The sequence below is a fragment of the Stegostoma tigrinum genome, chromosome 14 (assembly GCF_030684315.1).
Source record: "Stegostoma tigrinum isolate sSteTig4 chromosome 14, sSteTig4.hap1, whole genome shotgun sequence".
Classification (NCBI taxonomy): domain Eukaryota; kingdom Metazoa; phylum Chordata; class Chondrichthyes; order Orectolobiformes; family Stegostomatidae; genus Stegostoma; species Stegostoma tigrinum.
This window is the reverse complement of record NC_081367.1, coordinates 76237920-76265858: the sequence shown is the minus strand read 5'-3', so window position 1 is coordinate 76265858 and position 27939 is coordinate 76237920. Positions and strand designations below refer to the sequence as shown.

The following is a 27939-nucleotide window of genomic DNA, read 5'->3' as shown; positions in this document are numbered from 1 at the left end:
GTTCAAGTAATTACCCACTTCCACACAGAAAGCCATGTTTGAACCTGCCTCCACCATGCTCTCAAACAGCTCATTGCAGATCCTAAACACTCCTTCGATAAAAAAAGGCTGACTTCATGTTGCTAATGCTGGTTCTCAAACTTCCCACCAATGAGAACAGTTCCTCTCTCTGCTCTGATCAGCCTCATTATGATTTTGGATGTCTCCAGACCAATCTTCTCTCCAAAGGAGAACAATCCCAGCTTCTTCAATTGATATATGTAGTTGAGGCTTCTCATCCATGGAACTATTCTTGTGGATCTCTTCTGAACTCTGAGGCAAAGATCCTTAGACAGCACTTTTCAAGCCTACAACCACTTCCATCTAGAGAGGTAAGAGAACACCACTGTATGTACATCCCCTCCAAGCTACTCACTATCCCGATTTGGAAATATATCACTGTTCCTTTATTGTTGCTGGGTCAAAATCCTGGAATTCCCTCCCTAAGGGCATTGTGGGTCAACCCACAGCAGGAGGACTTCAGCGGTTCAAGAAGGCAGCTCATCACCACCTTCCCAAGGGAAACTAGGGGAAGGCAAGAAATGCTGGCCCAGCCAGAGACGCCCATATCCCATGAATGAATAATAAAAAGGAGTGGAAGACATTACTATAGACGAGCTGGAGCCAAAAAGTGTACACAAAGGGAGATTTGACCAGCAACAAGTAGCTGTTTGGTCTGTGAGGTGGTGACAGTTGTTGAAAAAAAGACCTTCTGCCTGCCAACAGCTGTGTGATTGGTTCCCGGGTGGCTGAACAGCATGCGGGAGTGAATGTTTGGTCAGAAGCCATTAGATCTCAGAAAAGGAAGGTCTGTTTTTGTTTTACTCAGCAGCAAAAAAAAATGATAAGCTTGAAGAAAAAACAGTTTATTTCCCCTCATCAGTCCCTGTGACTTTTGACCAATACGTCAGAGACCTGCAAATGTGAAGAAGTAATCCCCTGCCTTCCGCAAACAAGTGAAGTATCTGGAGAGGGAAAACCAAGCAGCAGCAGGTCCAACAAACCAAAAAGTGCATCTGAGTGAACCTCTGTGGACAGACACCAAGTCTTCCCTCCACCTAGAGCATCTAAGGTTATTTTGGTGTCTGCCTGTGTGAGTGTGAGTAGAGTTACATGTCAGTAGTTCATGAGTATTTACATGTAACTACAGTCCATTTATTTTTGATAAATAGTCATTCTTGTTCAGCACAGAAACCTGCTTCATGCTTTCTATCAACCTGGGTCTAAACAATAGGAAAATTGGAGAATTCTAAATACTTGTTAAAATGTTTAACTTTTATGATGACCCTGGAAATAGTGGGGCTGGTTTTCCAGCATGTGGCCTGAGTGAGTTGTAACATCTTTGAGACACAAAATTCCTCCTCATCTCCACCTTAATCTGTCACTGTGCAGGAACAGGAAGATAAGCCATTGGAGGAAATGCTTTAGTTATGATAAGACAGACAAAGGTGAAACAGGCTGCAGCAGTTCCAACCAACTGGGCATCAGTGGAGTGGCATCAGATGAAGATGGCACAGTCAACTGTGTTAAAGACAACAAATGGACTGGGAAAGCTAAGAAGGGATAGACCACCAGAGAAACATAGAAAATAGAAGCTGGAGTCATAAAGCTGCACAGCATGGAAACAGGCCTTTCAGTCCAACTCATCCACGCCAACTAGATATCCCAAAATAATCTAGTACCATTTGCCAGCTTCTATTTTCTACGTTTCTGTGGTGGTCTATCCCTACATAGCTTGCAGGAGTAGGCATTCAGCTCACTGAGCCCACTCCATCGTTCAATGTGATCATGGCTAATGCTCTTTCTTAATGCCATACACTCCCTCTCTCCCCATATCCTTTCTATGTCTAACTTGTTTTTCAATACATAGGCTTATATTTTGGTAGCCAAGCAAATAAATGCCTACCTATATTTTTTATCCTATAGTTCACACTAGCTATGTGACCACTTATGAATATATTTGAGGTTAAAACTATTTACCTTGTGATCCAGACATATATTATCATTGATTATCTCTGATGAAGGGTCTAGGCCCGAAACGTCAGCTTTTGTGCTCCTGAGATGCTGCTTGGCCTGCTGTGTTCATCCAGTCTCACATTTTATTATCATATATTATCATTGTAATAAGTGCTGAGATTGATAAGGAGTCGGGAGGTCATGTTGCAGCTGTATGGACGTTTTTCAGCCACTTTTGGAACACTGTCTGCACTTCTGGTCTCCCTGCTACAGGAAGGATGTTGTGAAACTTGAAAGGGTTCAGAAAAGATTTACAAGAATGTTGCCAGAGTTGGAGGGTCTGAGCTACAGGGAGAGGCTGAATAGGCTGGGGCTATTTTTCCTAGAGCATCGGGGGCTTAAGGGGTGCCCTTACAGAGGTTTACAAAATCATGAAAGGCATGGAAAGCTAAATAGACAAGGTCTTTTCCCCAAGTCAAAAATTAGAGGGCATGGCTGATGTGTTTCTCAACCCCATTCTTCCCCCCTTCTGCCTGTAACCCTTGATCGCATTATCAATCAAGGACCTTTCACACTCCATCTTAAATACACTGTCTGACTTGGCCTCTACAGCCCTCTGTGACAATGAGTTCCACGGATTCACCATCCTCTGGCTGTGGAAATTCCTCTTCATCTCAGTTTGAAAGGGTCATCCCTTCACTCCGAAGCTGTGCCTCAGATAACATGGGGACTGGGAAGCAAGTTGAATACAACTGTCAGAGACTGCTATCGAAGCAGGGCTGATAAACCATGGGGCAATTAGTTACTGGAAAAAAAGAAATGACTTTTAAAAGGAGAGTAAGCAGCAGTGTGTTTGGTAATGGTGGCTTGTATTGAGAATAACACAAGCATAGATTCATGACCAAAATGTCTGTTCCTATGCTCTAGCATTTCTTGACTCCATGCCACACAGTATCATTTTATTGTCTCTTGTTAAGCACTTTACTTCTTACCATTGGCTTCACACATAATTTCCCTCATGCCTCGTCGGTGCAATGGTCACCAGTGATCTTGGGTCAACAATGCGGAAAGTGAAACTGCTGTTCCCTCCCTTCTCCCACACAGCCCCGACAGCCAACAAGCTGGTTCGCGAGTTTCTGAAGCCTTCAACTAAAGGACTTTTTATTTCCAATTGCTCAAGTACAGCATGTAATGGTTGGGTAATGAATAGCTTTAAGGAATGTGGGATTGGGTTGCTTGGTTGGTTGGACAGCTGTTTTGTGATGCGGAGTGACATTAACAGTTTGGGTTCAATTCCTGTACTGTCAGAGGTGACCATGAAGGATTCTCTTTCTCATCCTCTTCCCTTGCCTGAGGCAGGTGGCTCTCAGGTTAAACCACCATCAGTCATTTCTCTCTAAAGAGAGAGCAACCGTATGGTTCAGTACAGCCATGGTGACTTTACCCTTTATACATCGTAAACTTCATCATATGTGCCTCACGTTTTGCACAGACTAGTACACACAATAATCACAACAATGTTTCAAGCAATGCGTTAGAGAAGAGTTTCAAAGCTCTGCCAATTCGCTGATAAAGCTGCTCAGCATTTATAATATAATGCTTTCATCAGGAATAACAAAAGAGACTGTTTGTTACCTCCTCTAGGGAGTGATTTCTCTGGATTTACATGAACTAAACATTTGTGTTTTGAGTAAATAAATGTTTTTGCCCCATTGTTAGTGATGCCCTGTCGTAAATTGTAGGCACTCAACTCCATTAGCAAGTTTGGAGTTGTTTCCACTTCTACAGTTACAGGATGTTGCCGAAAAGCAAGAGAAATTTTGTGTTTTGCTGATCCTCAATAGAGGGGAGTTGGTGGCATATCAATAAAACTGACTTGGGCTGAACTCCAGAGACATAGGTGCAATGCCTAATGTACAGCAGGTGGAATTTGAATTCAGTTGATAAATCTGAAATTAAAGTAGATTAGATAGGGTGGACAGTGAGAGTCTTTTTCTGAGGATGATGATTTCAGCTTGTACAAGGGGGCATAGCTACAAATTGAGGGGTGATAGATTTAAGGCAGATATCAGAGTCAGGTTCTTTACTCAGAGAGTGGTAAGGGCGTGGAATGCCCTGCCTGCCAATGTAGTTAACTCAGCCACATTAGGGGCATTTAAACAGTCCTTGGATAAGCATATGGATGATGATGGGATAGTGTAGGGGGATGGGCTTAGATTAGTTCACAGGTCAGCGCAACATCGAGGGCCGAAGAGCCTGTTCTGCGCTGTATTGTTCTATGTTCTATGTTCTGAAAAGTGACTATCAGTCACAGTGCCATGAAACCAGCCTCTCAGTTGTATCAAATTGCAAGAAAAAGCCTAAATTGAATGAACCTACTAACAACTGGGACTGCAGAATTGGGAGGGTCAGTCATCCAAGAGAATCACACTTTACAGAAGATACCCATAAAAACACTATGACTATCCTGGGTGTGATAGGTTGTGGCACAGTGGGGTATATTTATACAAGGAGGAATCTAACCATTGTTCTTGGCATTCAATGGATTTACCATTGCTCAAACCCCATTATCAACATCCTGGGCAGTTACCATTAACCAAACCTTTTACCATACCAGCCATATGAATACAGTGACTACATAAACAGGTCAGAGAGTCAGAATATTCCAGCAAGTAACTCATCTGCAATCTCCTCAAAGCCTGTACATGATGTCCAAAGTTCAGGTCAGGTGTGTGATGGAATACTCCCCACTTGCCTGGATGGGTGCTGCTCCAACAAGTGAAGAAGCTTGGCACCATCCAGGACAAAGCAGCAGCTTGATTGGCATCACATCCACAAATATCTACTCCCTCCACCACCAACGCCTGGTAGCAGCCGTGCGTACTATCTACAAGATAAACTGTAGCTTCTTATCAAGAGTCCTTCAAAAGCAAACTCGCTACCTCTACCACCAGGAAGGATAATGGCAGCAGATACGTGGGAACACCACCACTCCAAGCTACAAACCATCAGACTTGTAACAACATCACTGTTTCTTCACTGTCACTGGATCAAAATCCTGAGACTCCTCTTCTCTTAGCATTGCGAATTACATTAGTTCAAGATGGTGACTTGCCCCTCACTTTCTAAAGTGCTATCAGAACAGGCAATAAATGCTCTCATAGGGGCCAAACTAATGAGTGATACCTATTTAACTAGCTTCGATGTGAAATTCCCAACAATAGAACAAAAGGCAGTTGCATCATTTTCCCAATTCGGCCCAGCACTTAGAGATGTTTCTATATTTACTTCCAGGAAGCCCTACCAGGATCTATCGTTCTAACTGAATCCAGCTAAAGTAGATGTGAAATCCATCACGCGCTCAAAAGATACAAGGAAACTCCATGATATTGATTACCTTTCCAGGTGAGACTGTCCCACTATCAAAAACTAAACTATATGTTTTATAAGATAATAAAATGTGAGGCTGGATGAACACAGCAGGCCAAGCAGCATCTCAGGAGCACAAAAGCTGACGTTTCGGGCCTAGACCCTTCATCAGAGAGGGGGATGGGGGGAGGGAACTGGAATAAATAGGGAGAGAGGGGGAGGCGGACCGAAGATGGAGAGTAAAGAAGATAGGTGGAGAGGGTGTAGGTGGGGAGGTAGGGAGGGGATAGGTCAGTCCAGGGAAGACGGACAGGTCAAGGAGGTGGGATGAGGTTAGTAGGTAGCTGGGGGTGCGGCTTGGGGTGGGAGGAAGGGATGGGTGAGAGGAAGAACCGGTTAGGGAGGCAGAGACAGGTTGGACTGGTTTTGGGATGCAGTGGGTGGGGGGGAAGAGCTGGGCTGGTTGTGTGGTGCAGTGGGGGGAGGGGATGAACTGGGCTGGTTGAGGGATGCAGTGGGGGAAGGGGAGATTTTGAAACTGGTGAAGTCCACATTGATACCATATGGCTGCAGGGTTCCCAGGCGGAATATGAGTTGCTGTTCCTGCAACCTTCGGGTGGCATCATTGTGGCAGTGCAGGAGGCCCATGATGGACATGTCATCAAGAGAATGGGAGGGGGAGTGGAAATGGTTTGCGACTGGGTTTCACCAGTTTCAAAATCTCCCCTTCCCCCACTGCATCCCTCAACCAGCCCAGTTCATCCCCTCCCCCCACTGCACCACACAACCAGCCCAGCTCTTCCCCCCCACCCACTGCATCCCAAAACCAGTCCAACCTGTCTCTGCCTCCCTAACCGGTTCTTCCTCTCACCCATCCCTTCCTCCCACCCCAAGCCGCACCCCCAGCTACCTACTAACCTCATCCCACCTCCTTGACCTGTCCGTCTTCCCTGGACTGACCTATCCCCTCCCTACCTCCCCACCTACACCCTCTCCACCTATCTTCTTTACTCTCCATCTTCGGTCCGCCTCCCCCTCTCTCCCTATTTATTCCAGTTCCCTCCCCCCATCCCCCTCTCTGATGAAGGGTCTAGGCCCGAAACGTCAGCTTTTGTGCTCCTGAGATGCTGCTTGGCCTGCTGTGTTCATCCAGCCTCACATTTTATTATCTTGGAATCTCCAGCATCTGCAGTTCCCATTATCTCTGATACTATATATGTTTTATAAGTTGTTTCTTCAGCTGTTTCCATTGCAAACAAAAAGACCAGATTGGTGCCATATCTAGTCCCATTTGCCAGCATTTAGCCCATATCCCTCTAAATCCTTCCTATTCATCTACCCATCCAGATGCCTTTTAAATGTTGTAATTGTACCAGCCCCCACCATTTCCTCTGGCAGCTCATTCCATACACACACCACCATCCGCATGAACAAGTTACCCCTCAGGTCTTTTAAAATCTTTTCCTTCTCACCTTAAACCTATGCCATTTAGTTTTGGATTCCTCCACCCTACGAAAATGACTTTGACTATTCACTCTCAGCCTCTGACGCTCCCAGCCTACTTAACCTCTCCCTATAACTCAAATCTGCAAGTCCCAGCAACATTCTTGTAAATCTTTTCTGCAGCCACTCGAATTTAACAGCATTCTTCCTCTGGAAGAGCAACCAGAATTGTGTGTGGTATTCTAACCTCTGCATAAAGATACTTCTATTTATTCCCTGACCATCTGGAAGGACAAGGGCAGCAGATACATGGGAGCACCATCATGTTTAAGTTCCCCTCCAAGCCACTCACTATCCTGACATGGAAATATATCGCCACTCCTTCACGGGTCAAAATCCTAGAATTCCCTCCTCAGTGGTGTTGATGGTCAACCCACAGAAGGTGGATTATAGCAGCTCAAGAAGGCAGCTCACCACTATCTCCTCAAGGGCAACAAGGAACGGGCAACAAATGGGCAGCCAGCGGCACCCATCTCCCACAAATGAATAACAAACCTTCATCTGAAATGACTTACCTCTCACTGTTCCCTAAGACTGTAAGCCCTTGTTCTAGGCCATCCCCAGCTAAGGGGAAACATCCTTGCATCCAGTCTGTCGAATCCAGTCAGAATTTTTATATGCTTCAAGGTAATCCCCTCTCATTCTTCTAAACTCTAGTTCATTCAGGTCCAGTTGTCCCAATCTCTCCTCATATAACAACCCTGCCATCCCAGGATTCAGTCCAATGAACAGGCACGGCGCTCTCTCTCTGTGCGAGGTATTTTTTTTCTCGGGTATGGAGATCAAAGCTGCACACAACACCTCAGGTGTGGTCTCACCATAGCACTGTATAATTGCAGCAAGACATCCTTGCCTCTGTACTCAAACCCTCTTGCAATGAAGGCCAACAGGCTTTTTGGTTTTGTAACTGCTGGCTGTATTTGTATGCTTTCTTTCAGTGCCTGATGTGCAAGGGCACCCAGGTCCCTCTGTTAATCAAACGTTTCCAATCTGTGACAACAAAGTGTGAAGCTGGATGAACACAGCAGGCCAAGCAGCATCTCAGGAGCACAAAAGCTGACATTTCAGGCCTAGACCCTTCACCAGAGAGGGGGATGGGGAGAGGATTCTAAAATAAATAGGGAGAGAGGGGCAGGCAGACCGAAGATGAATAGAGGAGAAGATAGGTGGGGAGGTAGGGAGGGGATAGGTCAGACCAGGGAGGACGGACAGGTCAAGGGGGTGGGATGAGGTTAGTGAGTAAGAAATGGAGGTGCGGTTTGAGTTGGAAGGAAGTGCTAGGTGAGAGAAAGAACAGGTTAGGGAGGCGGGGACAAGCTGGGCTGGTTTTGGGACACAGTGGGGGAGGGGAGATTTTGAAGCTGGTGAAGTCCACATTGATACCATTGGGCTGCAGGGTTCCCAAGCGGAATATGAGTTGCTGCTCCTGCAACCTTCGGGTGGCATCATTGTGGCACTGCAGGAGGCCCATGATGGACATGTTGTCTAAGGAATGGGAGGATGAGTTAAAATGGTTCGCGACTGGGAGGTGCAGTTGTTTATTGCAAACCGAGCGGAGGTGTTCTGCAAAGCGGTCCCCAAGCCTCTGCTTGGTTTCCCCAATGTAGAAGAAGCCACAGCGAGTACAGTGGATACAGTATACCACATTGGCAGATGTGCAGGTGAACATCTGCTTAATATGGAAAGTCATCTTGGGACCTGGGATGTGGGTGAGGGAGGATGTGTGGGGGCAAGAGTAGCACTTCCTGCGGTTGAGGGGGAAGATGCCAGGTGTGGTGGGGTTGGAGGGGAGTGTGGTGCGGACAAGGCAGTCACGGAGAGAGTGGTCTCTCCAGAAGGCAGACAAGGGTGGGGATGGAACAATGTCTTGGGTGGGGGGGTCGGATTGTAGATGGCGGAAGTGTTGGAGGATGATGCGTTGTATCCGGAGGTTGGTCGGGTGGTGTGTGAGGATGAGGGGGATTCTCTTTTGGCGTTTATTGCATGGGCGGGGTGTGAGGGATGAGGTGCGGGAAATGCGGGAGACCTGGTCGAGGGCGTTCTTGACCACTTCGGGGGGAAGTTGCGGTCCTTGAAGAATGAGGACATCTGGAATGAGCGGGTTGGAATGCCTCATCCTGGGAGCAGATACGGCGGAGGCAAAGGAATTGGGAAGAGCGGATGTATATCCCTCCCTCCACTGCATCCCAAAACCAGCCCAGCTCATCCCCGCCTCCCTCACCTGTTCTTCCTCTCACCTATCTCCTCCTCCTACCTTAAGCCGCACCTCCATTTCCTACCTACTAACCTCATCCCGGCCCCTTGACCTGTCTGTCCTCCCTGGACTGACCTATCCCCTCCGTACCTCTCCACCTATACTCTCCTCTCCACCTATCTTCTCCTCTATCCATCTTCGGTCCACCTCCCCCTCTCTCCCTATTTATTCCAGTTCCCTCTCCCCATCCCCCTTTTCTGATGAAGGGTCTAGGCTCGAAACGTCAGCTTTTGTACTCCTGAGATGCTGCTGGGCCTGCTGTGTTCATCCAGCCTCACATTTTATTATGTTGGATTCTCCAGCATTTGCAGTTCCCATTATCACTGTTTATTTATTTTCTCTGTTTCCCATCTGCTACCCAATTCTCATTCCATGCTATTACATTGCTCTGCAATTCTATTTACTTTGTTTTTAAACAATAGCCTCTCCTGTGGGGCTTTTTCAAAAGCTTTCTGAAAATCTAAATATATCACGTTTTCCTCAGCTATTCCAAGAATTAAGTCCTCAAAAAGCTCTAGCAGGTTCATCAATAATGATCCTCCTTTTGTAAATCAATGTTTCTTTTTGTAATACCAAAAGTATTTTCCAAGTCTTCTGTCATCACATCCTTCATTGTAGACTCCAGCATCTTCCCTACAACAGATGTTAGGCTAACCGGTCTATAATTCCCTGCTTTCTCCCTCCCTCCTTTTAAAAACAGTGGGGTGACATTTACCACTCTCCAATCTGCTGGGGCTGTTCTAGAGTCTACAGAATTTTACAAAACACCAACCAATGCATCTAATATTTGCATAATCACCTACGATAGTACCCTGGAGTGTACCTTATGAGGCCCTAGGGATTTGTTAGCTTTCAGCTCCATTAATTTCTCTCTCACTTTTAGTTTATTAGTATTAGTCACTTTCAGTTTCTTCTTTCCAATAAATTCTTGGTCCCTTGTACTTCTGGGGAGTTTCTTTTGAGTCTTCTTCTGTGAAGTCAGAACAACAATATTTGTTTAACTGCCCAGCCGTCTCCTTGTTTTCTATTATCAATTCTCACTTGTCTTCGCTAACCTTTTACTTTTTACAAATAGAAACTCTTACAGGCAATGTTTCTGTTCCTTGCAAGGTTAGTTTTTATTTTTACTCTCATAATCAACCTTTTGGTTCTACTTTGCTAAATTCTAAACTGCTCGCAGTCCTCAGGTTTATAACTTTATCTGGTATCTTTATACAATATCTCTTAGGATCTCACATTATCCTTAATTTTTTTGTTAACCATTGTTCAGCCACTTTTCCCATTGAGCTTCTTCACCCAAAATGAATGTGTAACTGCTGCGATGTAGGCATTTGTTCCTTAAATATTAACCATTGTCTGACCACTGCCACAACTTTAAATTGAATTAGTCAGTCTATCACAGCAAAATCTCTCCTCCTACATTACAGTTTCCTTTGTTTCGATTTAGACTCTAGTTTTGGATGGAACTTGTGCCCTTTCTATCCAAATAAAGAATTTGTTTGTTTTATGTCTGCTTTTTGTAAACAACCTCTCATAACCAGGTTGCTAATTAGCCCTTTCTCCCAATTCTAGGATGGTCAACCTCAGATTTGGCTCTTCAAAGTATTGGTTGGAAAATCCATTTTGCATACATCTCATACAAAGTACATTTCACTAGGGTAGCCCCTTGGAAATCAAGCCTCACTGTTCCAGAATAAAGTGTCTAAAAGTACACATAATTACCCAGTTTACCTGCCTATTAGACCAAGGTTGATAGAAAACATGGACCAGGGTTCTGGACTTAACAAGAATGTTTATTTATTACAAATAACTGTGGCTAAGAAATTACAAATCTTTCGCATACAACAAAGAAGATTTAGGAGGATGTTGCCAGGACTAGCAGGCCTGACTTATAGGGAGACGTTAGCCAGGATAGCACTTTATTCCTTGGAATGTGGGACAATGAGGGGTGACCTTATTGAGGTGAATAAAATCATGAGGGGCATAGATAGGGTGAATGTACATAGTCTTTTTCCCAGGGATGGGGAATTGAAAACTAGAGGGCATAGGTTGAAGGTGAGGGAGGAAAGATTTAAGAAGGATGTGGGAGACAACTCCTTCACACAGAGAGTGTGCGTATATGGAATGGGCTGCCAGAGAAGGTGTTTGAAGCAGGGACAATGGTAACATTTAAAGAAACATCCAGATAGGTGCCTGGATGGGAAGGGTTTAGACGGAAATGAACCAAATGTGGGTAATTGGAACTAGCTGAGAGGGCACCATAGTCTGCATGAGCTGGTTTGGGCCAAAGGGCCTGTTTCCATGCTGTATTACTCTATGACTCTATGACTCTATAACTCTACACACTTATAAAACTCCCCCTCTACACGCACGTACAGACAAAAAAAAAACTATGCGACTCATGAACAGAGGGAGAGGCAGGGAACATGGTCCCTGTTCACAGGATTTGTGAGATGATCCTTGTGCTGATCATAATGCTGCTTCTCGCTCTTCCTTTTCCAGATACTTTCACTTGTTTACCGGAGGCCAAGGGTGTCTGGTTCACATTTATCAAGGTCTTTCACTTATCGATTAAAATTCACAGTTTACAGCACCTGGAAAGGGGAAATTAATTGGCTATCTTCAAGTTTAAGATCCTCTCCTTACCGCAGAGAAAGGAGACAGTGTGGCAATCCAATCACATCTGCCAAGAGATTAACATCCCCAAGGTGTTCAGCCTGCGAGCTTATCACATGGCTGTTGCCAGGCAGAAGTCCTTTGCCATCAATAATTGGTGATTATTTCACGAATCAGTCAGCTCTTGTTGCCAACCATAGTTTTATTGTTACACATCCCTTGGATCTAGCTCACCTCGAAACTAGGCTTCCTTTCCAAAAAGCTGTGTAAGCAGCACTTACAATGAATGTCAGATTACTTGCTTTTAAAATTGCTCCATCAATTCTTGGTTTTTAAATCTGTCCTTCTGCCATTTCAATCCATTTTCAAAAATATACAACAATAAAAAGATCCACAGTCTTGACAATGTTATTGTGCACATTTGGAGTAATAGAACATAGAACATAGAACAATGAACAGTACAGCAGAGTACAGGCCCTTCGGCCCACAATGTTGTGCCAACATATTATCCTACTAAGATCAGTCTACCCTGCATACTCTACATTTTACTATTCTCCATGCGCCTGTCCAAGAATCGCTTAAAAGCCTCTAAAAGTACCTGACTGCACTATCACTGCCAGCAGCACATTCCACACGCTCACCACTCTCTGTGTGAAGAACCTACCTCTGACATCTCCCCTATACCTTCCTCCAATCACCTTAAAATTAAGCCCCCTCATAATAGTCATTTCCGCCCTGGGAAAAAGTCTCTGACTACCCTCTCTATCCATGCCTCTTATCATCGTGTACACCTCTCTCAAGTCACCTCTCATCCTTCTTCACTCCAGTGAAAAACGCCCTAGCTCCTTCACCCTTTCCTCATAAGACCTGCCCTCCAGTCCAGGCAGCATCCAGGTAAATCTGCTCTACACCCTGTCTAAAGCTTCCGCATCCTTCCTACAGTGAGGCAACCAGAACTGAACATTATATTCCAAGCGTGGTCTAACCAGGGTTTTATAGAGCTGCAGCTCTTGCGGCTCTTAAACTCAATTCCTCTGCCAATGAAAGCTAACACACCATATGCCTTCTTTACAACTCTATCAACTTGGGTAGCAACTTTGAGGAATTTATGGATATGGACCCCAAGATCCCTCTGTTCCTCTACACTGCCAAGAATCCTGCCATTAACCCTGTATTCTGAATTCAAATTTGACCTTCCAAAATGAATCACTTCACACTTTTCTGGATTGAATTCCATCTGCCACTTCTTTGCCCAGCTCTGCATCCTGTCAATGTCCCGTTGCAACCTTCAACCACCCTACACGCTGTCCACAACTCCACCAACCTTCATGTCATTCGCAAACTTACTAACCCACCCTTCCACTTCCTCATCCAAGTCATTTATAAAGATCACAAAGAGCAGAGGTCCCAGAACAGATCCCTGTGGAACACCACTGGTCATCGAGCTCCAGGCTGGCTACTTTCCATCTATTACCACTCTCTGTCCTCTATTGGACAGCCAATTCTGTATCCAAGCAGCCAAATTTACCTGAATCCCATGCCTCTTTCTAAATGAGCCTACCATGTGGAATCTTATCAAATGCCTCATTAAAATCCATATACACCACATCCACTGCTCTACCTTCATCAATGTGTTTAGTCACATCCTCAAAGAATTCAATAAGGCTTGAGAGGCATGACCTACCCCTCACAAAGCTATCCTGACTATTTCTAATCAAACTGTCCTTTTCCAAATAATCATAAATACTATCTCTCAGAATCCTCTCCAATAATTTGCCCACCACAGAAGTAAGACTGACCAGTCTGTAATTCCCAGGATTATCCCTATTCCCTTTCTTGAACAAGGGAATGACATTGTCCACCCTCTAATCTTCAGGTGGTACTCCAGTGGACAGTGAGGTGGCAAAGATCATCGCCAAAGGGACAGCAATCTCTTCCCTCGCTTCCTATCGAAATCTTGGGTATATCCCATCTGGCCCAGGGGACTCATCTATCCTCATGTTTTTCAAAATTTCTAGCACATCCTCCTTCCTAACATCAAGCTGTTTGAACATATCTGCCTGTTCCATGCTGTCCTCACAAAACATCAAGGTCCCTCTCACTGGTGAATAATGAAGCAAAGTATTCATTAAGGACCTCCCCTACCTCCTATTGACTCCATGCACAAGTTCCCTCCACTATCCCTGATTGGCCCTATCTTCACTCTGGCCATCCTCTTGTTCCTCACACAAGTATAGACCGCCTTGGAGTTTTCCTTAATCCTACCTGCCAAGGTTTTCTCATTTCCCTTCTAGGTCTCCTAAGTCCATTCTTCAGTTCCTTCCTGGCTACCCTGTAGACCTCTAGAGCCCTGTCTGATCCTTGCTTCCTCAACCTTAAGGAAACTTCCTTTTTCCTTTTGACTAGGCGTTCCACATGTCTTGTCAAACGGTTCCTTCACCTTACCATCCTTTCTTGGCCTCAGTGGGGCAAATCTATCCAGTACCTGCAGCAACAGCTCACGAAACAACCTCCACATTTCTATCATTGACAGTGTGCGCAGTTAGTCCATAAGACTATCAGAAAATGGAACAGGGGTAGGCTGTTCAGCCCACTGACATTGCTTTGCCATTCGATCTTAGCTATGGTTCTCAACTCCATTCTTCTGCCTTCTCCCAGTAACCCTTGATCCCCTTTCCAGTCATGAATCTATCTATCCCTGTCTTAAATGCACTCAATGACTTGGCCTCCACAGCTTTCTAAGGCAATGAGTTCCACCACCCTTTGGCTAAAGAAATTCCTCCTCATCTCAGTTCTATTGGGTCATCCTATCTCTCCGAGGCTGTTCCCTTGGGCTCTAGCCTGTCCTACGAGTGGAAACATCATTTCCACATCCACTCTATCCAGGTCTCTCAGTATTCTGTAAGTTTCAATTAGAAACCTCCCTCATCTTTCAATACTCCATCAAGTACAGATCAAGAGTCCTCAATAGCTCCTCATATGACAAGTCTTTCATCCCCGGGATCATTCTTGTAAACTTCTTCCAAACCGCCTCCAATGCCAGCACATCCTTCCCTAGATACAAGACCCAAGACATCCCACAATATTCCAAATGTGGTCTGCCAGACAGTTTTCCGGCCTCTGCTCTTGTATTCTCTCTCTCTGGAAATGAATGTTAACGTTGCAATTGCCTTCCTAACTTCCAAGTGAGTCTGCATGTTACTCTTATGAGAATCCTGATCTAGAAACTCCCAAGTCCCTTTGTGCTTCAGATTTCCAGAGCCTTTCCCCATTTATGAAAAAGACTATGTCTCCATGCCTCCTACTGAAATGCATTACCTTACACTTTCCCACAGCGTATTCCATCTACTACTTCTTTGCCCACTCTCCTAGTCTGTCCAAGTCCTTCTACAGCCTCCCTACTTCCTTGAGATGACCTGTCCATCCACCTATTTTTATGTAATTTGCAAACTTAGTAACAATACCCTCAGTTTCTTTGCACAGATCATTAACATATAATGTGGATAGCTATGATTCCAACACAGAGCCCAGTAGAACTCCACTAGTCACCGGCTGCCATCCTGAAATAGACCCCTTTATCCTTACTCTCTGCTTCTGCCAGCCAGACAATCCTGTGTTGATGCCAGTAACTTGTCCCTAACACCATGGGCTCTTCACTTATTTAGCAGCCTCCCGTGCAACACCTTTTCAAAGGCCTTTTGGAAATCCAAATAAACCACATCCACCATCTCTCCTTTGTCCAACTCACTCCTTACCTCCACAAAGAATTCTAACAGATTTGTCTGGCCTGACTTCCCCTTAATGAAACCATGCTGACTCCACTCTATTTTACCATGCACTTCCAATTTCCACAATCCCATCCTCAGTAGTGGACTCTAAAATCTTATCAAAGACTGAAGTCAGGCAAAATAGTCTGTAGCTTCCTGCTCTCTGGCATCCTCCCTGACTCCAGTGATTCCTGAAAGATCTCCACAATTGCCTCTACAATCTCCTCAGCTATCTCCTTCAGAACCCTGGGGTGTAGTCCATCTGATCCAGGTGTCTTATCCACCTTCAGACCTTTCTGCTATCCCAGCTCCTGTTCCTCAGTCATGGCCACCAAACTTAAGACAGAGATGAGGAAGAATTTGTCCTTTTACCACAGTTCTTTACCACAGATTGGTGACGATGTTGCATCATCATAGTCTAGACTGAGATAGACAGATTTTGAATCAGTAAGAGAATCTGTAGGTTTTGTGGAAAAGCAGAAGAGTGGAGTTAAGGATTATTAGATCAGCCATGATCTCATTAAATAATGAAGTAGGCTCAATGGGTTGAATGATCTATTACTAAACCTAAGTTGTGACGTTATGATCTTAAAATAAACTACCCAGTTTTCAATGCGACCAATTAAATATGCTAAACCATCTATATGAACTCAAAAATATTAATAATGGAAGCACCTTTTATGACTAGGTATCTACTCCAGAATACTAACATTGCAGGCAGATGGAGTTGAATTTCTCAGCCTCACTAATCTTATGCTGCCAACAATTAGGCATCCAAGTAGCTAGATACACAAGATATATAATGGAATAGTACACCTGGCACCAGCTCCATGATCTCAAATGAAACAATCATCCCTGCCTCAACCATGATTTGTAACAAACCGTCCTGCCTTTGAGCAATCCACTGTCTGCAGAAATTCCTCTAATCTCTTTTGAATTCTCAATTGTTGTGTTATGTCTATTTACGTCAATTTAAGACTGAGATGAGGAGGAATTTCTTCACTCACAGAGTTGTGAGTCTTTGAAGCTCCTTACTACAGAGAGCTGTGGGGAAAGCGTCCTCGTGTATATTTAAAGCTGAGATAGATAGATTCTCGATCAATCAGGGAGTTAAGGGTTACAAGGAAAAGGCAGGCAAGTGGACGTGGAGAATATCAGGTCAGCCACGATCTTCTTGAATGCCAGAGGTGCTCCCTGGCCTACTTCTGTTCCTATTTCTTATGGTCTTCTAATTGAACGGTATATGTACCTTTCAGGGTCATGCTTATGACATTATCCTTCTACCATGGCATGTATCTTAATGTAATAAAGTTCTCAGACTCCCTCTTACTGAACTCTGTCCTCTTGTAGCATAGTATGCTGACAGAAACATGCTATACTACATCAAATTGCTCAGCTTGAACCCGACACTCAAGTGCCTGCGATTGTAATGTACGCATGCAAACACACCAGCATCAGTGTTATGTGAGCATCGCACGGAAGGTCAGCATTTATTGTCCATGCCTAATTGACCAGACGGCAGTTCGGAATCAACCACACAATGCAGTGGAGCTGGATTCACTTGTAGACCAAACCAGGTAAGGATGACAACTTTCTTCAAACTAAAGCAGAAATCGCTGGAAAAAACTCGGCAGGTCTGGCAGCATCTGAGGGTAGAGAAACCGAGTTCATGTTTTGGGTCCAGTGACAGATTTCCTTCCCTGAAGGACATTCAAAGGCATGATGTTAATGCCTAAGAGAAAAACTATATTTTACTTAAAGCTTTTGTAATTGATTATATGGCATTCCCTTTCTTACCAATCCTCTACTTCTTCATAGAATCAATTCAATTTGTCAAACTGGGGTTGCTTTTCACAATTCTGTGTTGATGAACCCTTGCATTGCTGCATGTTTAACAACTTTATCTGAATTATGATTTGTAAAGAGTTCCCCTACACCTGAAAGATCCTGTTTTTGTTAATCAGTATCTGCCTCCTCCTTCTTCAGAAAGACCAGTTACACTTACAGATCTGTCATCCAAATACAACATCTGTATATATGAGGTTTTAAAACTTGCGACCAAAGACTCTTTTCCCTCCTGTCTACTTTTCAACAGCCTAGGCTGCGTACCATGTTTCTTTTTAGCCTTACTAATCTTCCTGTGACATGCTCTATATTCCTCCTGATTATCTTTAACTTCATCATATGCCTCCAGTATAAATATTTCAGCGATCAGCTCATGCAGATAAATTCAGAATCAAGAGTATCTGCCAAGAACTGAAAATAGGGACACAATCTGAGTTCTGCACAGGTTGCTTGTTTTAGCCGATTTCTGTTTCAATTAGTGGATTATTTATATTTTGTGCATTTTCCTTAAATTTGTGTTTTAATTTACTCCTGTTTGGTAATTCCATTCCAAAATCATATTCTGCAATCTGTTTCTCAAATTAATCTATTTATCCTCTGAACACAACATTAAACCAAGGCCCCCAGCTATTCCCATTGATAGACATCAAGGTTCCAAGACACTATTCAACAAGGTATAGGATACTCCTGGGTAATAATTATTCCTCAAATAAATCATTAAAAGTCTTCTTATCTAAACTTCTTATCACTTTGATATTTGTTGGTTCTTGCTATGCACAAACTGGCTGCAAGGTTTTTTATATCATAAAATTTTGGGTTGATGAACTGGTGTCTCAGCGGTTATCACTGCTGCCTCATGTCACCAGGGACCAGTGTGCAATTCCAGCCTCGGGCAACTGTCTGTGTGGAGTTTGCACATTCTCCCTGTGTCTGCGTGGGTTTCCTCCGGGTGCTCCGGTTTCCTTCGGGTGCTCATGTTTCCTCCCACAGTCCGAAGATGTGCACATTAGGTGGATTGGCCATGCTAAATTACCTGTACTGTGCCAGGGATGTGCAGGTTGAGTGAATTAGCCATGGGGAAACACAGGGATAGGGGAGGGAAGTGAATCTGGGTGGGATGAGTCAGTATGGACTTGTTGGGCCAAATGGCCTGTTTCCACACTGGAGAAATTCAATGATAACAGTAATTACACTTCACCAATATGTCAAAGGCTGTAAGATAATTTCAAACATCCTAAGATCATGAAAGGCAGAATAAAAACACCTGTGGTTTGATTTTATTTCCTTATTTTTCGTAATGTGACGTTAAGTCGATATGATTTTTTCAGAGACAATGAATTAATATCAATGTCTATTTTTCCATTTGCAGAATATTAACAATTCTCTGCGATATTGCTGTTGGTCTCAAGTACAGTGTAATATTTAACTGTTCAGACAGTGCTATGTTTATATTTTGTGTTGATTTCAAATTCAGTCCTCAGATTTTCACCTGGGAACTAGCACGTCCTGAGGTCAATCATTTGTTGGGACAAATGCCCTCTTTCAAATAATTTCTTTATTGCATGAAGATCTGGGGGCTTGGAATAGAACTCTTATGCCATAGAGACTGGGAGCAGGAGTAAGCCAGTAGGTGTGAGCAAAAACATTTTCACACAGTGTGTAGTTAGGGCGTGGAATGTACTTCCTAGAAATGTTGTGGTGTCAGATTCAATTCAGGCATGGATGAGAGAATTGAACAGTTATTTGGATAGTGATGGTATGCGAGGACTGGGGAACAGGCAAGAGATTAGCATCAGGTAATAGAATAGAACAAAGAACAACAAAACCGACTGCACAGGAACAGGCCCTTCGGCCCTCAAAGCCTGCTTCGATCGAGATTCTCTGACTAATCTGTCATCTATTTTCTAAGGGTCTGTGTCCATTTGCTCCCTGCCCATCCAAGTACTTGTCCAGATACATTTTAGAAGACACTAACGTGGCTGCGTCTACCACCTCCGCTGGCAACGCGTTCCAGGCGCCCACCACCATCTGTGTAAAGAACTTTCCACACATATCTCCCTTAAACTTTCCTCCTCTCACTTTGAACTCATGACCCCCAGTAATTGAGTCCCCCACTCTGGGAAAAAGCATCTTGCTATCCACCCTGTCTATAGCCCTCATGATTTTGTAGACCTCAATCAGGTTCCCCCCCTCCAATCTCCGTCTTTCTAATGAAAATAATCCTAATTTACTCAACCTCTCTTCATAGCTAGTGCCCTCCATACCAGGCAACATCCTGAAGAACCTCCTCTGCACCCTCTCCAAAGCATCCACATCCTTTTTGGTAATGTGGCGACCAGAACTATACACAGTACTCCAAATGTGGCCGAACCAAAGTCCTATACAACTGCAGCATGACCTGCCAACTCTTGTACTCAATACCCCGTCCAATGAAGGAAAGCATGCCATATGCCTTCTTGACCACCCTCTTGACCTGCGTTGCCACCTTCAGGGAACAATGGACCTGAACATCAGATCTCTCTGTTCATCAATTTCCCCCAGGACTTTTCTATTTACTGTATAGTTTGCCCTTGAATTTGATCTTCCAAAATGCATCACCTCGCATTTGCCCGGATTGAACTCCATCTGCCATTGATCTGCCCAACTCTCCAGTCTATCTATATTCTGCTGTAATCTCTGACAGTCCCCTTCACTATCAGCTACTCCACCAACCTTAGTGTCATCAGCAAACTTGCTCATCAGACCACCCACACCCTACTCCAAATCATTTACGTATATCACAAACAACAGTGGTCCCAGCACAGATCCCTGTGGAACACCACTGGTCACAGGTCTCCAATTTGAGAAACTCCCTTCTACTACTACTTTCTGTCTCCTGTTGCCCAGCCAGTTTTTTATCCATCTAGCTAGCACACCCTGGACCCCATGTGACTTCACTTTCTCCATCAGCCTGCCAGGGGGAACCTTGTCAAACGCCTTACTGAAGTCCACGTATATGACATCAACAGCCTTTCCCTCATCAATCAACTTTGTCACATCCTCAAAGAATTCTATTAAGTTGGTAAGACATGACCTTCCCTGTACAAAACCATGTTGCCTATCACTGATAACCCCATTTTCTTCCAAATGGGAATAGATCCTATATCTCAGTATCTTCTCCAGTAGCTTCCCTACCACTGACGTCAGGCTCACCGGTCGATAATTACCTGGATTATCCTTGCTGCCCTTCTTAAACAAGGGAACAACATTAGCAAGTCTCCAGTCCTCCAGGACCTCACCCGTGTCTAAGGATGCTGCAAAGATATCTGTTAAGGCCCTCACTATTTCCTCTCTCGCTTCCCTCAAAACCTGGGATAGATCCCATCCGGACCAGGGGACTTGTCCACCTTCATGTCTTTTAGGATACCTAACACTTCCTCCTTCCTTATGTCAACTTGACCTAGACTAAGCAAACATCTATCCCTAACCTCAACATCTGTCACGTCCCTCTCCTTGGTGAATACCGATGCAAAGTACTCGTTAAGAATGTCACCCATTTTCTCTGACTCAGCGTATAACTTTCCTTCTTTGTCCTTAAGTGGGCCCATCCTTTCCCTAGTTACCCTCTTGCTCTTTATATATGAATAAAAGGCTTTGGGATTTTCCTTAACCATGTTTGCTAACAATATCTCATGTCCTCTCTTAGCCCTCTACGCCCCTTGTTTCAGATTCGCTCTACATTCCTCACGTTCTTCCAAAGCTTTGTCTGTCTTCAGTCGCCTTGACCTCATGTATGCTTCCTTTTTCCTCTTGGCTAGTCTCACAATTTCACCTGTCATCCATGGTTCCCTAATCTTGCCATTTCTATCCCTCATTTTCACAGGAACATGTCTCTCCTGCACACTAATCAGCCTCTCCTTAAAAGCCTCCCACATATCAAATGTGGATTTACCTTCAAACAGTTTCTCCCAATCTACATTCCTCAGATCCTGCCGAATCTTGGTATAGTCGGCCTTCTCCCAGTTTAGTACTCTTCCTTTGGGACCACTCCTATCCTTGTCCATGAGTATTGTAAAACTTATGGAATTGTGGTCGCTATTTCCAAAGTAGTCCCCTACTGTAATATCAACCACCTGGGCGGGTTCATTCCCCAACACCAGGTCCAGTATGGCCCCTTCCCAAGTTGGACTACATACATACTGCTCTAGAAAACTCTCCTGGACACACTTTACAAATTCTGCTCCATCTAATCCCCTAACACTGAGTGAATCCCAGTCAATGTTGGGAAAATTAAAATCTCCCATCACCACCACCCTGTTTCTCCTACACCTTTCCATTATCTGTTTACATATCCGTACCTCTATCGCATGCTTGCTGTTGGGAGGCCTGTAGTACAGCCCCAACATTGTTACCACATCCTTCCTATTTCTGAGCTCTGCCCATATTGCCTCACTGCTCGAGTCCTCCATGGGGCCCTCCTTCAGTGTGGCTGTGATGTTGTCTTTGACCAGTATTGCAACTCCTCCACCCCTTTTATCCACCTCTCTCTCCTGGCTGAAGCATCGATTTCCTGGGACAACTAGTTGCCAATCATGCCCTTCCCTCAACCAAGTCTCAGTAATAACAATAACATCATACCTCCAGGTACTGATCCAAGCCCTAAGCTCATCTGCCTTGTCTACTACACTTCTCGCATTAAAACAGATGCACCTCAGACCACCTGTCCCTTTGTTTCATCATCTGCTCCCCGACTACTATTCCCTTTAGTCACACTGACTCCATTATCTAGTTCCCTACAGGCTTTCATTATTACCTCTTTTCTGTCCAATGTTTGGCTCCCATCCCCCTGCCACATTAGTTTAAACCCTCCAAATCATTGCAGGCACAATGGGCTGAATGATCTTCTTCGGCAACATAAAAATTCTGTGATTCATTTGGCCCTCCAAGATTATTCTGCCTCAATACGGTCATGGCTAATCCTCTATCTCGATGCCATATTCTTGCTTTCTCTCCCTTGGTGCCTTTAATATCTGGAAATGTATCAATTTCTTTCTTGAATACAGCAATCCACTGATCACTGCTACTCAGCTATACTTTTTAACTGATTATCACTTTCTATTTATCAATGCTAATTTAGTATTCTGTCTGTCTAACTAATTTTTCTTCAATTTCATGTCTTGTAGCATTCTTTAAAAGTGTTGTATCTTTGTAACATTAAAATTGATTTTCGAAAGTTTAAGTAAATGATAATCACAGTATGGCTTTTACCATATTGTAAGTAAGATCTACAATTATTTGTTTAGTTATGTCCAAAACAATTGCTGTAAATGAATGAAACATGAATGAGTCCAAATTCATACAAACAATATCTTAAGGCCTTCTTCATGTTATTAATGTCCTTTGCTCTCAAATATTATTCAAAGTAAAATGTCAGACTGATTGACTTATGAGTTTTTATCTTATGTTTTACAATATAAGCTTGCAATCTTTTTGTTCTCAAATGATGTTCTCCTGTTCAAAGTGCCATAAAAATTATGAAGAATGGAATCCCATGTTTCCTTTTATTTCCCAGAACTTTGTGGGAAGCTAGCTAACAGATTGCTGGGCCCCTTGCTCAGATATTTGAATCATTGATAGCCATGGGTGAGGTGCCAGAAGACTGAAGGTTGGCTAATGTGGTGCCCTTAGAAAGGCTGTAAGGAAAAGGCAGGGAACTACAGACTGGTGAGCCTGGTGTCAGTAGTGGGTACATTTTTGGAGGGGTTTCTGAGGGACAGGATTTACATGCACTTGGAAAGGCAAGAACTGATTAGAGGTAGTCAACACTGCTTTGTACATGGGAGACAGTGCCGCACTAACAACTGCATTTTTTGAAGAGGTGACAAAGAAGATTGATGAAAGCTGAGTGGTAGAAGTTGTCTATATGGACTTCAGCAAAATGTTTGACAAGGTTCCACATGGTAGACTGGTTAGTACTGTTAGATCACATGGGATCCAGGGGGAGCTCGCTAACTAGATACAAATTGGTTTGAAGGTAGGATGCAGAGGGTGGTAGTAGAGGTTTATTTTTCAGGCTGAGGTGAAGTGCCACAAGGATCGGTGCTGGGTCTACTGCTTTTCATCATTTATGTAAACGATTTGGATCTGAATATTGGAGGCTTGATTTGTGAGCTTGTAGATGACAGCAGAAGAGGTGGTATAGTTGACAGTCAAGAGGATTATTTCAGACAACAACAAGACCTGGATTGGATGGGCCAATGAGCCAAGGAGTTTACTTTAGATAAGTGTGAGGTAAGGCAAACCAGGGCAGGACTTATACACTTAATAGTAACATCCTGGGGTGTTAGGCTGAACAAAGAGACCTAGGGGTGCAGCTGCACAATCCCTTGAAGGTGAGTTGCAGGTAGTCAATTTGGTGGAGAAGGCATTTGGAATACTTGCCTTCATTAGTCAGACATTGAGTATAGGAGGTGGGACATCATGTTGCACCCACACAGGACATTGATGAAGCCACTTTTAAAATACTGCATACAATTCTGATCACCCTTCTATGTTGTTGAGCTTAAGAGGGTGCAGAAAAGATATACCAGGGTTGGAAGATTTGAGCTAAGGGGAGAGGCTGAATAGGCTGGGACTATTTTCCATAGAACGTCAGAGGCAGAGGGGTGACCTTATTGAGGTTTAAAAAGTCATGAGAGCCATGGATAGGGTGAATAGTCAAGGTCTTTTCTCCTAAGGTGAGGGATTCCAAATCTAGAGGGCATAGGTTTGAGGAGAGAATGGCAAGATTTAAAAGGGTCCTGAGGGGTAACTTTTTCACACAGATGGTGGTGGAACAAGCTACCAGAGGAAGTGGTATAGCTGGGTACAATTACAACATTTAAAAGGCATCTGGAGGGGTATATGAGTAGGAAGGGTTCAGGGAGGTTTGGGCCAAATGCTTGCATAGGACTAGGTCAGATTGGAATGTCTGGTCGGCACAGATGAGCTGTCCTGAAGGACCCATTTCTGTGTTGTATGATGCTATGGCCTGAGTCTTTGATTAACCAAGAAAGGCGTTTTGCTTATTATTTGTGTATGCTACAGAAATATTGTGTGAAAGTGACTGCTATAACAGTAAATTATCCTGCACTATAAAATTGCCCAATCAATACAACTGATCATTTTGTAGAATCAAGGTTGACAGTGTAATTTTACTGACAAACTGGCACTTTTAAGGAGCAAACAGCGTACTTTAAACTCAAAGACCCAGACAGTGCCTAACAAAATAAAACATTGCTTATTACAACAAATGTTTTTTTTCACGTGGTCAGCTTGATATCCCCTTTGGCTCCTTTTTCTCCTGTCTTAAACGGGAGAACAATGAACAATGTCTCTACCAGGATCATTATTTAATTTCAAAGAAGAATGTAACATTTTACACACATTGTGATTCTAAATGGAGATTGTGTATGTTAGTCACACATTAGCTGGATCACAGTCTTGCAGAGAACAGCTGATAATCCCCCAGAGTTAAGTTATTGCTACTTAAAGGGTCAGATTGCTGGCAAAAAGGTAAGATTCCTCTGCAACATCCATCAGAGGTTTTATGAACCTCGCAAGGAATTTTTTGGGCTCATTGAGGACAAACTGTTTCCTGTTATATAATCAGCAACAGCTTCAGGCTGGTAGAGAGAGAGGTCTGCTGGGTGTGCGGAGGGGAGGGGGCACTGCATGGTGTGCGGGGGGGCACTGCAGGGAGTGAGGGAGGGGAGGGGGGACTGCAGGGTGTGCAGGAGGGGAGGGGGCACTGCAGGAAGTGTGGGAGGGGAGGAGAGACTGCAGGGTGTGCGGGAGGGGAGGAGGGATTGCAGGGTGTGTGGGAGAGGAGGGGGTACTGCAGGGTGTGCGGGAGGGGAGGGGGTACTGCAGGGTGTGCGGGGGGCACTGCAGGGTGTGCGGGAGGGGAGGGGGGACTGCTGGGTGTGCGGGAGGGGAGGGGGTACTGCAGGGTGTGCGGGGGGCACTGCAGGGTGTGCGGGAGGGGAGGGGGGACTGCTGGGTGTGCGGGGGGCACTGCTGGGGGAGCGGGAGGGGAGGGGGCACTGCAGGGTGTGCGGGAGGGGAGGGGGTACTGCAGGGTGTGCGGGGGGCACTGCAGGGTGTGCGGGAGGGGAGGGGGGACTGCTGGGTGTGCGGGGGGCACTGCTGGGGGAGCGGGAGGGGAGGGGGCACTGCAGGGTGTGTGGGCAGGACACTGCAGGGTGTGCGGGAGGGGAGGGGGTACTGCAGGGTGTGCAGGGGGCACGGCAGGGAGTGCGGGAGGGGAGGGGGGACTGCAGGGTGTGCGGGAGGGGAGGGGGGACTGCTGGGTGTGCGGGAGGGAAGGGGGTACTGCAGGGTGTGCGGGGGGCACAGCAGGGTATGCGGGAGGGGAGGGGGCACTGCTGGGTGTGCGGGAGGGGAGGGGGCACTGCAGGGTGTGTGGGCAGGGCACTGCAGGGTGTGCGGGAGGGGAGGGGGGACTGCTGAGTGTACGGGAGGGGAGGGGGTACTGCAGGGTGTGTGGGGGGCACTGCAGGGTGTGCGGGAGGGGAGGGAGCACTGCAGGGAGTGCGGGAGGGGAGGGGGCACTGCAGGGAGTGCGGGAGGGGAGGGGGCACTGCAGGGTGTGCGGGAGGGGAGGGGGCACTGCAGGGAGTGCGGGAGGGGAGGGGGCACTGCAGGGTGTGTGGGAGGGGAGGGGGCACTGCAAGGTGTGTGGGCGGGGCACTGCTGGGTGTGCGGGCGGGGAGGGGGGCCTGCTGGGTGTGCGGACGGGAGGGGCACTGCAGGGTGTGCGGGAGGGGAGGGGGGACTGCAGGGTGTGCGGGAGGGGAGGGGGGACTGCTGGGTGTGCGGGAGGGAAGGGGGTACTGCAGGGTGTGCGGGGGGCACAGCAGGGTATGCGGGAGGGGAGGGGGCACTGCTGGGTGTGCGGGAGGGGAGGGGGCACTGCAGGGTGTGTGGGCAGGGCACTGCAGGGTGTGCGGGAGGGGAGGGGGGACTGCTGAGTGTACGGGAGGGGAGGGGGTACTGCAGGGTGTGCGGGAGGGGAGGGGGGACTGCTGAGTGTACGGGAGGGGAGGGGGTACTGCAGGGTGTGCGGGAGGGGAGGGGGGACTGCAGGGTGTGCGGGAGGGGAGGGGGCACTGCAGGGTGTGTGGGAGGGGAGGGGGCACTGCAGGGTGTGTGGGGGGTACTGCAGGGTGTGCGGGAGGGGAGGGGGGTACTGCAGGGTGTGCGGGAGGGGAGGGAGCGCTGCAAGGTGTGCGGGAGGGGAGGGGGTACTGCAGGGTGTGCGGGGGGCACTGCAGGGTGTGCGGGAAGGGAGGGGGGACTGCTGGGTGTGCGGGAGGGGAGGGGGGTACTGCAGTGTGTGCGGGAGGGGAGGGGCACTGCAGGGGGTGTGCGAGGGGCACTGCAGGGTGTGCGGGAAGGGAGGGGGGACTGCTGGGTGTGCGGGAGGGGAGGGGGGTACTGCAGGGTGTGCGGGAGGGGAGGGGCACTGCAGGGTGTGAGGGAGGGGCACTGCAGGGTGTGCGGGAGGGGAGGGGGCACTGCAGGGTGTGCGGGGGCGAGGGGGCACTGCTGGGTAGGTGTGGGGGAAGGGGCTGAGGGTGGGTGTGAGGGAGGAGGCACTACAGGGTGGGTGTGGGAGAGGGGTCTGAGGGCGGGTGTGGGGGAGGTTCTTAAGCTAACCTTCCATCCACGGACTCCATTTACACTGCTCACTGCCGCGAAAAGGCAGCCAACATCACCAAAGACCCATCGCACCCAGTAACGACCTCCTACAACCTCTTCCATCAGGCAGAAGATACGGAAGCCTGGACACACGCACAGGCAGGTCCAGGAACAACTTCTTTCTAGCCATTATCAGACTGATGACTGGACTTTTGCCTCAAATAATGTAACCTGCAATGTAATCTGAATGCATCTAAGTCATTTTAATCTGTACATCTTTTGCTTGCTGTGATTTGCCTGTACTGCTCGTAATAAAAGATTTTCATTGTATTTTGGTACATGTAAGAATAAAAGCAAAATCAAACATATATGAAAATTAGTAACTGTTGGTCACTGTAATATTAAAATGCTCTGGCTCTCTGTATATGCAATAGAATTGAATTAGCTGCGATCTCCCCAATCTGTGAAGATTTGTTTGGAGAGATGGATTCCTGCACATAGAAGTATGTCTGCTATTGTTTTAATTGTTGCTGTCTTCAGCCTTAGGTGTTGTGCTGATTTAAATCCTGGGGATCCATGAAATTAATGCTTTCCTTGTGTGTTGCGGCTTTAATGGCAAATAGATTATTCTTGAGGATAATAATGATAATTCTCTAAATCTGAGTGAGTCAAATACCCCACATCTTCTCACAAACACAGAAGGCATGATTAATAGATAATAAAATGTGAGGCTGGACGAACACAGCAGGCCAAGCAGCTTCTCAGGAGCACAAAAGCTGACGTTTCGGGCCTAGACCCTTCATCAGAAAGGGGGATGGGGTGAGGGTTTATGGAATAAATAGGGAGAGAGGGGGAGGTGGACCGAAGATGGAGAGAAAAGAAGATAGGTGGAGAGAGTATAGGTGGGGA

General features: G+C 45.9%; 1 protein-coding gene across 1 annotated transcript in view; it reads right to left on the bottom strand.

The window, feature by feature from the left end:
• LOC125457461 (collagen alpha-6(IV) chain-like) overlaps positions 1-27939 on the bottom strand; it is a 251677-nt gene that overhangs the window by 178881 nt on the left and 44857 nt on the right. The gene's annotated exons all lie outside the window — the stretch shown is intronic.